This window comes from Tenrec ecaudatus, chromosome 10 (assembly GCF_050624435.1).
Source record: "Tenrec ecaudatus isolate mTenEca1 chromosome 10, mTenEca1.hap1, whole genome shotgun sequence".
NCBI lineage: Eukaryota > Metazoa > Chordata > Mammalia > Afrosoricida > Tenrecidae > Tenrec > Tenrec ecaudatus.
The window spans coordinates 110,059,844-110,069,789 of record NC_134539.1 but is presented as its reverse complement, the minus strand read 5'-3'; the positions used below and the strand labels follow the sequence as shown (position 1 = coordinate 110,069,789).

General features: G+C 54.2%; 1 long non-coding RNA gene across 1 annotated transcript; it reads right to left on the bottom strand.

Moving 5' to 3' along the window:
• Positions 1-573: 573 nt before the first annotated feature.
• LOC142459551 (uncharacterized) lies at positions 574-4,028 on the bottom strand. Its single transcript, XR_012786470.1, has 2 exons — positions 3,916-4,028; positions 574-1,937 (listed from the first exon to the last, which is right to left on the bottom strand). It is a non-coding gene; the product is annotated as an uncharacterized LOC142459551 (long non-coding RNA).
• Positions 4,029-9,946: the final 5,918 nt, after the last annotated feature.

The window sequence follows — 9,946 nt, the reverse complement described above, 5'->3', positions numbered from 1 at the left end:
TGAAATGGAGGCGAGGATCATCTCAGCATTTCTTTACTGATGTTGAGGGGGCTGTGTGGTGTCATAGTTACACATTAGGCTGCTAACTGCAAGGCTTTCTACTCCCATAGCGTTCCATTCTCAGAAAGCCACAGGGGCAGCTCTACCCTGTCCTACAGGATCACTGTGCGAGGGAATCCACTGGGTGGCAGTGGATTTGGATTTTTGGTTTACCACCGTTGAGTCTTCTTCCCATCCCCCAGTGACGCAAAGGAAAACGTGTTCTCAGGTCTGTTTGCCTTTCTTCTAATAAAACACGTATCTGTCCCCAACCCCCATCCCATGGTTTTATTCATTTGAATTTTTTTTACTAGGAAATTTCCTGTACATGTTCTTTTATAGTTTCTCTAGCTCCTTGAGCCGCCCATCTAAGAAGTCCAGGGTCGAGTTGGACACGTGAGGGTGAAGGCACAGGACACTTTATTTTACTAAGGTTCCACCCTCAGGGAGGCAGTGAAGCAGATGGTTGGCAGCTGGACCTTGATGGAATTGTGCTCCCTTCCTCCCTCTTGGAGTGTTTATGCCTTTAAAGGTGGGGGTTGGGGTGGGGGGAGTAAGGCAGTGCCTGGGCAGGACCCTGTGCTCTCCAGGACAGGAGCTTCCTTGGCCTTCCCCCTGCTTCTGTGTTCCCAGGCTCCCCCTGCAGGAATGGTCAGGATGCAGGGCACATGTTCAGGGCTGCAGAGGCACAGTGAAGTGATGAGGGGGAGAAAGGATGGACAAAATGTCCAGGGACAGAGCCATCTTTGTCTCCCCCAGCCCCCAGGTCCTTCCTCTCCTAAACCTTTCAGCGTCTCCCAGCACACTTCTTCCCCACAAACAGAACAAAGCTTCCTGTAGTCTTGAACTTGGCAGCCTTCTTCAGGCAGGGAGACTGGGCCAAGGTTAAATCTCACCAGAGCTTGAGCCCAAGAGTGAGACTGGAGTTGGAATGGGGGCAGCCAAGCTACAGGGTCTGATGGTCAAGCTCACAGTCCATCTTTCCTGGCTGACGCCGGGGAGACTTTCTTGCCTGGCCAGGCCCAAGTAAGGCGAGTCTCACATCCAGCCCTGGAAAGCAAAGTGAGGGAAGAAGCAGAGCAGCAGAACTTATATGGAAGGAACCCAATCTAGAACGGTGGTCCTTAAGAATAACAACAAACTGTAGTCCTTGCTCTGGGGCAGGCAGCAAGGGGAAGCAATTGCTTATGTGCCAAGCTATTTTATTTCCATCACCCAGGTTCTGGGTCTGCTCAACTCAGCTCCTGATGCTCTCACATATGCCCATCCTAGGTGATTCTCATTTCACAGGTAAAGCAGCTTAGGTGGGAGTTTGAAGGGTCCAGATGTCAATAAGCCCCTCTGAATCTACTGTGGGCCCATCCACATGGAGGCAGGGAGAGGGAGAACAGAAGTTTCAGAAACATCTTTTTTTTTTTTTTTTCCTGAAGTGGACACTTGTCTTTGGCCCTCATCCAGAAAGTACAGCGGGGACATGAATGGGTGATCAAGAAGGAGGGCCAGAGAGAAAATGTGAGTGGAGGGGTGGACAGATGTCTTCTCTCTGGACTTTTTCCTGTTGTTACCCAAGGATCAACTAACCTTGGTTAGCTATCTCCAATCCAGGTGCTCTAATCTCATGTCGCTCTGGGGCCCAGGTAGGGGAAGGCTCCCCAGCTGGGTAGGGTTCCCTCCCTCACCCCTACTGCTGCTCAGACCTTCTCAGTTCCAGCTCCTATCCTGTCACTTCCAGATGCTGGGGCAGCAGCTCCTCTTCCTCTTCTTCCTCCTCCTCTTTGAAGCCAAGGGCAGAGGGCAACAGTTCTTCAACTGGCAGCTTTAGCTGTGTCAGGACATAAAGCGTGCCACTGAAGAACTACTGCGGCTCAGCCAGGTGAGACTGTGGGAGGGGCAGGCTCCTGGGGGGACAGGGAAGACAAATGAGCAGGACCACATCAAAGGAACAGGCCCACCTGGCCAGAAAAGCCCACCCTTGCAGAGAGATCTTCAGCTTCTCCATGAATAACAATGAAGGGCCCTTGACTGACCTGGGTCTATGAGTGAGAGAAGTGGTTTTAAACCTATTTTCCCTGTTCCTCCGCCCAGAACTGGACACTGTAAACTCCTAGCTGAGTGATCGCCTCACTGCCCTGGCAAATCTCCTCAGGGGCTCCTGGCCAGAGGGGACAGGGCCTGGGACGGACCAGTGGCTGGACACTCGGTGAAAAGTTATACCTCAGGCCCAGAAATGCCAGTTCAGTGATTAGACCAGCTGCCTGGTTCCTGAGGACGTCCGCTGAAAGGAGCTTTTTAGGGGTCTTGATCTGGGGAAGAGGGAGGAACTGAGGAGGTCTAGGGCTTGGAAGAAGGTCAACAGAGACTCCTGGGGCTGTGAGGGATAGGATGGTGGACCAAGGCTGGAGGGGAGGGAGGTATGGGCAGGGTGGCTGGGCAGCTTCCCCAGGACTCTCAGATGCCAGGCATTCCGCTTGCGCATTCCGGGTACATCTGGTATGAATTCCAGGCTGTCTGCCGGCCCCTCCACGTCTGAACTTTGTTCCAAGTTCCAAGCCCCGCCCCCACAGTTCCAACGCGTGAATCAGCAGGAAAAACCAGGCCCTGCAGCATGGCCCAGGGAGGGGGTTGGGGGCGTGGCAGAGGAGGGCTGGGAGCTCAGGAGGGCCGGGTCTATGCTGACTGACACTCAGTCCAAGGGCATGGCCCTGGCCAGAGTGAGGGGCCAACGTGGTCCAGCCTTGGGATCCCTAGACCTTACACTCAGAGGAAGAATCGGGGTGGGGTGGAGACTTTCAAATCCCAATACCCTCTTGCGTGGGTTGAACTTTGTAGTACCTGCCTCATCTAAGGTGCCCGGCTGACTCTGCCCGGTTCCCCTGTCAGGGACTGCTCTGTTCAGCCCACACGACTGGATGGCTGCTGAGAGGCTGTGCCAAGCAGGTGCCCTTGGCTGCAGGGCGGGGTGGGTCCAGGGTACTGACCCTCTAACCAGCTGCTACCTCAACCCGTTGGCATCCTGACAGCCCCTCACCCAGTCTGACAGCCAAGATGACAGGCCAAAGAAGTTAAGAGACTGGAGGGAAGGGGGGGGGATAGCTTAGCTGGAGGCCACGGGGAGGGGCCAAGAGTTGGCCGAGAGTAGTGGGGGGGGGGAGCCCAGCGATGACTAACCCAGGCGCCCCACCCAGCCGGCCGGCTTCATTGGCGGTCAAGGCCAGGCGTGGACTAGGGGCCCCACCACCGGACAGGCTGGGGGGAGGTGCAGAGGTGACCTTCTGCACCAGTTAGGCTGGGGATAGGGGGTTAGAGTTTCAGGCCCTCTTCCTGCCCTCCCCCCACCCAGTCGCTATGAAACCCTAACCTTTGGGTTGCATAAGGCCCCCGCACCGCCACCCCCTACTCCTCTCCCCTCCCCCCTTACATAACACCCCCAGGAGGGAACAAGAGGAGGGGCTGGCCCGCCCAGCGACCCCTTCCCTGCCGGGGCGCAGAACTGGCCATGACCCAATGAGTGCCAGCACAGGCCAAGCACCTCCCCCACCCGCCGGGTCCATATCCTCCCAGGATGGGCGGCCGAATCCCGAAGCCTGAGCACACCGGGATTAGCCGCCCCCAGCCCTCCTGGCTCTCGGTTTCTTTCCAGCTACTCCGCCAGACCGCCCACTAAGGCTCAAGTCACGACTCTTTCGATTCAACCTCCTGATACACTACTCCGGCCAGCCCAAGTCCCTTTCCCCAGAGTGTCCCAGTCCCCCGCACCCCGCAGCCCCTTCTCCCCTCCCCCGGAAAGGCAGGGTGTGGCCGCCAGGACCCAACTTTCCCCCACCACCCAGTAACCGCGGCTCCACGAGTGCGGCCGGATCCCCATCTCACACCCACCTGGTGCTGGGTAGGGGGTGGGGTGCTGAGGTTAGGGGAGCAAATCAATGCGTCCACTCCTCACGGTCGGCGGCGCCGTCTCTTCCCAGAGCCCAGCACACACCGGCTCCAGTCTCCGATCAGCTGGCGGCGTGGTGACGCACGAGCTGAGATTGCACCGCCCCGGGCCAATCACCGCCCACTGCTGGGCAACGTGACCACACCCACAAAGGGCCTCCCGCACTTGGGTTTCGAACCGCCTCTCTGGCCATATAGCCTGATTGGCAAGGAGGTCAACCAGTCGTTGAGTGGAGTTACCATAAGCCACGCCCACCAACTCAGGAGCTGACCAATAGGCGACAAAGTGTGGCTCAGGCTTCCTCCGAAGCTACGCGCTTTGAAGAGCACAACGTCAAACCCGTCGTGAAGAGCAGAAGGAAGTAAAGGCGTGGGTCCTCGCAAGGCATACTAGTTAACGTAGTTCTCGGGCTGAGCGCCTCATTCCCAGAATTCAGCGCGCCCTGTGAGTTGGCATTTTTAAACCCAGCTCTGAATTCATCCCGGTGAAGTCCTTAAAGGGCGACGGCTCTCTTTTTGAGGCCGAGTGCATCTTTTAAAACGACCCCAAAACTGACTCGCAGGCCTCCTGAGGAGGCCACTTCTCTAAGGGAGCAGGCGAAGCTCAAGAGTGGACAGAGCTGTAGGTGGAAATCAGTTGCATTGGACGAGGACTCCCAAGGGCTCCGGGAGAAGGGAAGGCTTGTTCAACTCGTGCCGCTTAGCTTTCACCGGAGGACCCATCCTCGTTCAAAGAGCCTTTCTCGTTCCGGGCGCAGAAGAATCCAAAGTCTCAAAATATATAACACTTCCCTCACTTGAGGGAAGAGGGGAGACGTATAGGGCATGGGCCGTGCCAACTCCACCCTTCCGCTAACCCCCCTTTTGGGCCGGCTCTCCAGAAAGGCTTCCCTGACTCAGGCCTACTTGGGGAAGTGACTGCGAAGGTGGAGACCAATAAGAAGGGAGCACCTTTCCCGGGGACCAATCAGAGCCTAGAAGAGCGGGGGATGGGCAAAACTGAAGTGAACCCAATGACTTAGCAAAAGCTGAACTGCTTCCTTAAAGGGGCGACTGCAAGGACCACTCCTCCCTTTTCCCCACCACCGCCCCGCCCCCTCTCCCCGCCGCCCCCACTTCTCTCAAGGAGGAACGTGTGGACACGGGCCCACGACTTTTACGCATGAACTTGGCTGGCAGCTTGAGTGAGCCAGAGCGCGCGCGCGCCTGAAGTGAGCGCGCTCCCGCGGGGTTAAACGCAGAATTCTTCTGTGCTCCAGAATTCTGGGAACCTTGTGCCTTTAAGGAAGCTTCCTGCCTCCCGCCCCAGTAACAGCTGATTGTTGGAAAGTGTGACCTCAGGGGACGAATCAGCTGTTACCACATCCTCCTCCGGGACTGCCAGCCCTCCCGCCCACTCCCCTCCACCCTGTTATCTCGCCCCCACCCCATCCCCACCTTGAGAGGTGAGGGAAAGACGGAGATAGACCCCAAAATAGGAGGGGCCCGTAGATTATGTCCTCCTCTTTCCCTCAACTGCTTCTTAGAATCTCAAAGGTTCTGGTCTGGGAAGGAGAGGCATTTCCTGTCCGCACTCTCAACTCTGGCTCCCCCTCCCTGGTCTGGCGAGGAGGCCAGTATTGGGGAGGCCCGGAGAGGCGGGTGCTGCTCCAGGACTGGTGGCTCCCATTGAATGAAGCTGGTGACCAAGTGTAGGGGAGAAGGATGAATGTAGAAAGCATGCCCTGGGACCACAGCCCTGGTCCCCACCCGGCTGCCCCATTCTGCCCTCTTCAGAGGCTTGCGAAGGCGATGACCGGAGCTTTGTATCTGTTCTCAGAAGCCACTCTGTCCTTGGCTGCTCCGTTTTTGTTTTGACTTTCTGGGGGGCATCTTGTGCCCACATACCTACTTCCAACCCCCATAAGGGTGATGGTCAACATGGTGATTCCCTGGGGTTGCAGGTGGGAGGCACGGGTCCCCGGAACCAGGGACTTTGAATAGGAAGGCCAGTAGGAAGAAGACCAAAGTCAATAGTTGGTTCTAGCCCCGAGCTGGGAGTCAGGGTTACGCCAGGACAATCTGAGTGTGAATCCCAGGGCTGACTTGGCAAGGTTGGGAGAAACTGAACAGGGCCCTGGCCAAGCTTGGAAGAAAGGGAAGCCTCACCAACTGCCTGTACTCCATGAGCCCAGCTGAGAAATCCCAGCCTCTTCCCACCCCAGGCCCTTTGGCTAAGCCTTTCTCCACTTTGCTGTGCCCACCCTCCCATTCCACAGGGAAAACAGGCTTGAGCGCGGGGTATCTCACCTACAACACTATGGCTATTTTGCACTTGACCAATTTTTGTAGTGGGGGTGCCCTGTGTGGCAGCAGGCTCTTGAGCAGTGGATGCCTGTAGCAACCCCTTATCCTGAGTCATGATGATCTAGTACTGTCTCCAGATGTTGCCAAAGTCTCCTGGAAGCCAAACTCTTACCCCACCCCCACCCTTAGTTGAGACCCACAGAGTTAAACAAACCAAGGTTCAAATCCCTCTGTTGAGCTTTTAAAATAGTTAACCTGGTGAAGAAAGTTAATGGTGTTCGGCTATCAAAAGATACAGCGTCTGGGGTCTTAAAGGCTTGAAGGTAAACGAGCAGCCATCTAGCTCAGAAGCAACAAAGCCCACATGGAAGAAGCACACCAGCCTGTGTGACCAGGAGGTGTTGAAGGGATCAGGTATCAAGCATCAAAGAACAAAAAATCATATTGTAAATGAGGGGGAGTGCGGAGTGGAGACCAAAGCCCATCCATAGGTAATGGGACACCCCCTTACAGAAGGGAGGAGACGAGCCAGTCAGGGTGAAGTGCAGCAACAATGAAACATACAACTTTCCTCTAATTCTTAAATACTTCCTCCCCACAACTATCATGATCCCAATTCTACCTTACAAATCTGGCTAAACCAGAGGATGTACACTGGTACAGATAGGAACCAGAAACACAGGGAATCCAGGACAGATGATCCCTTCAGGACCAGTGGTGAGAGTGGTGATACTGGGAGGGTGGAGGGAAGGTGGGGTAGAAAGGGGGAACCAATGATAAGTATCTACATATAACTTCCTCCTTGGGGGACGGACAACAGAAAAGTGGGTGAAGGGAGACATCAGACAGTGTAAGACATGACAAAATAATAATAATTTGTAAATTATCAAGGGTTCATGAGCAAGGGGGAGCAGGGAGGGAGGGGGAAAATGAGGAGCTGATACCAAAGACTTAAGTGGAGAGCAAATATTTTGAGACTGATGAAGGCAACGAATGTACAAACATGCCTGACACAATTGATGTATGTCTGGATTGTGATAAGCATTGTATGAGCCCCCAATAAAATGATTAAAAATAAAAGATAGTTAACCTCTTTCGGCCTACGTGTTCTCATTTATAATAACGCATAATACCTTCGCCGTCTGTTGTAAGGATGAAAAGGGCTTATGTGTGAACATCCCCAGCACCGTACTTGCCCCCGGCCCACATGGCGTAGCAAATGCTGGTCTCATCCTCTGTCCCTGCCCAATCAGCAAGAGCTGGCCTCACTCAGCATGGGCTGACTGCCGGAGCAGCTGCAGCCACCTTCCCGGACTATGACCAAGCTCTGACCTCCAGGAAACCCAATATGGAGGCTGGCAAAAAAGGGGGCACAGCTAATTTGGTCCCAGATTCCCCAAAGCCTAAGGGTGCGTATGTTAAAATCCAGGGGAGCTCTGTGTAGGGAGAGAACGAGTAAAGCCATGGCTAGTGGAAATGGCTGCAGGCAGTCGTTTCTCAAGAGAAGACCTGGCCATCTGCGTCTGTGAAACTGACAGGCAAGAAAGCCTGAGGAGCAGTTCTACTCTGTCACGGGGTCCCTATGAATCAGCATCAACTCAACGACCCCCACTGACCCCACCCCCACCCTTAGAAGAGCAGTTTACCAGGCCTTACTGTCAGCCTTTCTGTTTGCATCACCCAGAGGCCTTTGCAGGAGGAGGGAGAGGGAAAGGAGGGAGAGCTGCCCCAGACGGTACTTCTCCAGATACGGCCGGTAGGTTGTCTACATCGGATTCCTGGGTCTCACCCCAGACTCCTGGATCTGAAATACTGTACCGTTCAAAAATCGGTGCTCTAGGATTGGTGGCCGGTGGGTGTACCAGTACCAGCATTACAAGATATTGCATTCAAAACTCAAAAACAAGTCACAGGTGACCCTACAGGACAGAGTGAAACTGCCCCCGGGAGTTTCCGAGGCTGCACCCGGAGGAGAAAGCCCATCTTTCTCCCACAGAACGGCTGGTGGTTCCAAACGGAGAACCTTGCTTATCACAGCCCAACAGGGAACCACTTTGCCACCAGGGGTCCTGGGATCAGTGGAGGGAAACAAGCCTTCGGGGTCCCCAGGGAAGTGATCCGGGGTAACTGTCCTCTCTGCTAGCTCTCAGGGTGTCAGATGTCCCGTTTCAAGCTCTCCCCCCTCAGGGTGGGGCGCGGGGACAGTGGGAAGACTGTCATTGTTTATGGGAGTGGAAAGGCCTGTCTTCAACGGAGGGGAAGAGAGATACATGCAATGTCATGCTGCCGTGATGGTCCAGACCACTAGAGGGCAGGGCGCACACAGACTTGCGGAAAGAAAAGGTGTCCCCCTTCCTAGGTAAACTGAGATCAGAGTAAGGACCACATAGACCCAATTAGACTGGTACTCAATTGAAATTGGCATTAAAAGCCCAGGCTGAGCATCAAGACTCACCCCCTGGTCTCATACGCAAACCAAGGGCACTGCCATGGAGTTGATGGCAGCTGAGAACAAGGTAGAACTGCCCACGTGAATATCTGAGACTGTAACTCTTTTGATCCCCCCCATCATTTTTATTCACACAATTTATATATACAATCAAATATTCCAATCACTCAATCCTATCGAAAGAAATTGTACAGTCAGCACCACATCTGTCTTAAAGCCATCCCGCCCCCCCCCCCAATGGTTAAATCACCTTTAAAATGAGTTGTGCCATCACGATCGGTTGTAGTGCCCCCACCCTCCTGAGACAGTAACTCTTTATAGGAGTAGAAAGCCCTGCCTTTCACCAGTGGAGCTGCTGGTGGCTTAGAACTGCTGACCTTGTAGTTAGCAGCACAACATGTAACCTCTACACCGACAGGGGCCCACTCAAACCAAGGGAGGAGGAATGACGATCGGTTTCCCAGGTGAGGAGACCATAGTGCACGGCCATCCCAGGCCCAGGGCCTATAGAGGTCACTGGTTTCAGAAGAAGCTAGGCCTCATTTTAAATCCTTGCCAATCCCCCTGATTAGCTATAGACATTAAACACGTTACTTAAGGTAGTTGGCTTCCTTGTTATCAAACAGGTATAAAAATATCTTCTGGTGGTGAGGATTCCATGAACCAAGGTCTGCAAAGTGCTTAGCAAGGTGCCTGCTCTCTGGCAGGTGTTCTAGAAATGGTAGTGAGAAGTTGTAACTGCCTGAGGCCGTGTTTGTGACCAAGGACTTTGGCAGCTCCAGCTGTCCCTTGATGAGGAAACAGCTCATGGCTGAGACATTCCTATCTTCTCTCTCACACTTAAAAAAAAATTGTGTGATTTGGACGAGAGTTAAATCCAGTTTTCCACTTAATGATTTAGACACATTTGGTTTGGAAACATCAGTTGCAGTTCTTCATGGTCACAGCGACCTTCCCACTTCCTCCCTGGGTCTCCATTTCCACCGTCCTTCTGTCCTGCCCCTTTTTCCAGTTGGAGCTTGGTGTTGGCCGATGCTGCCTTCCGTTCCGTCTGGTGGCTGATTCAGTCTTGTGTCTTTCCACGTCTTTGTTGTTGGCTGCCTGGGCATTGGTCCTGATTCCTGGACACCTGGTGCTCAATGGCACCCAAACGCTGCTGCTCGTCCTGCTCCATGTCCACAGTCGGTTGCGATCCACAGGGTTTCCATCAGCTGATTTTCAAATAGTCCATGGCTGGGG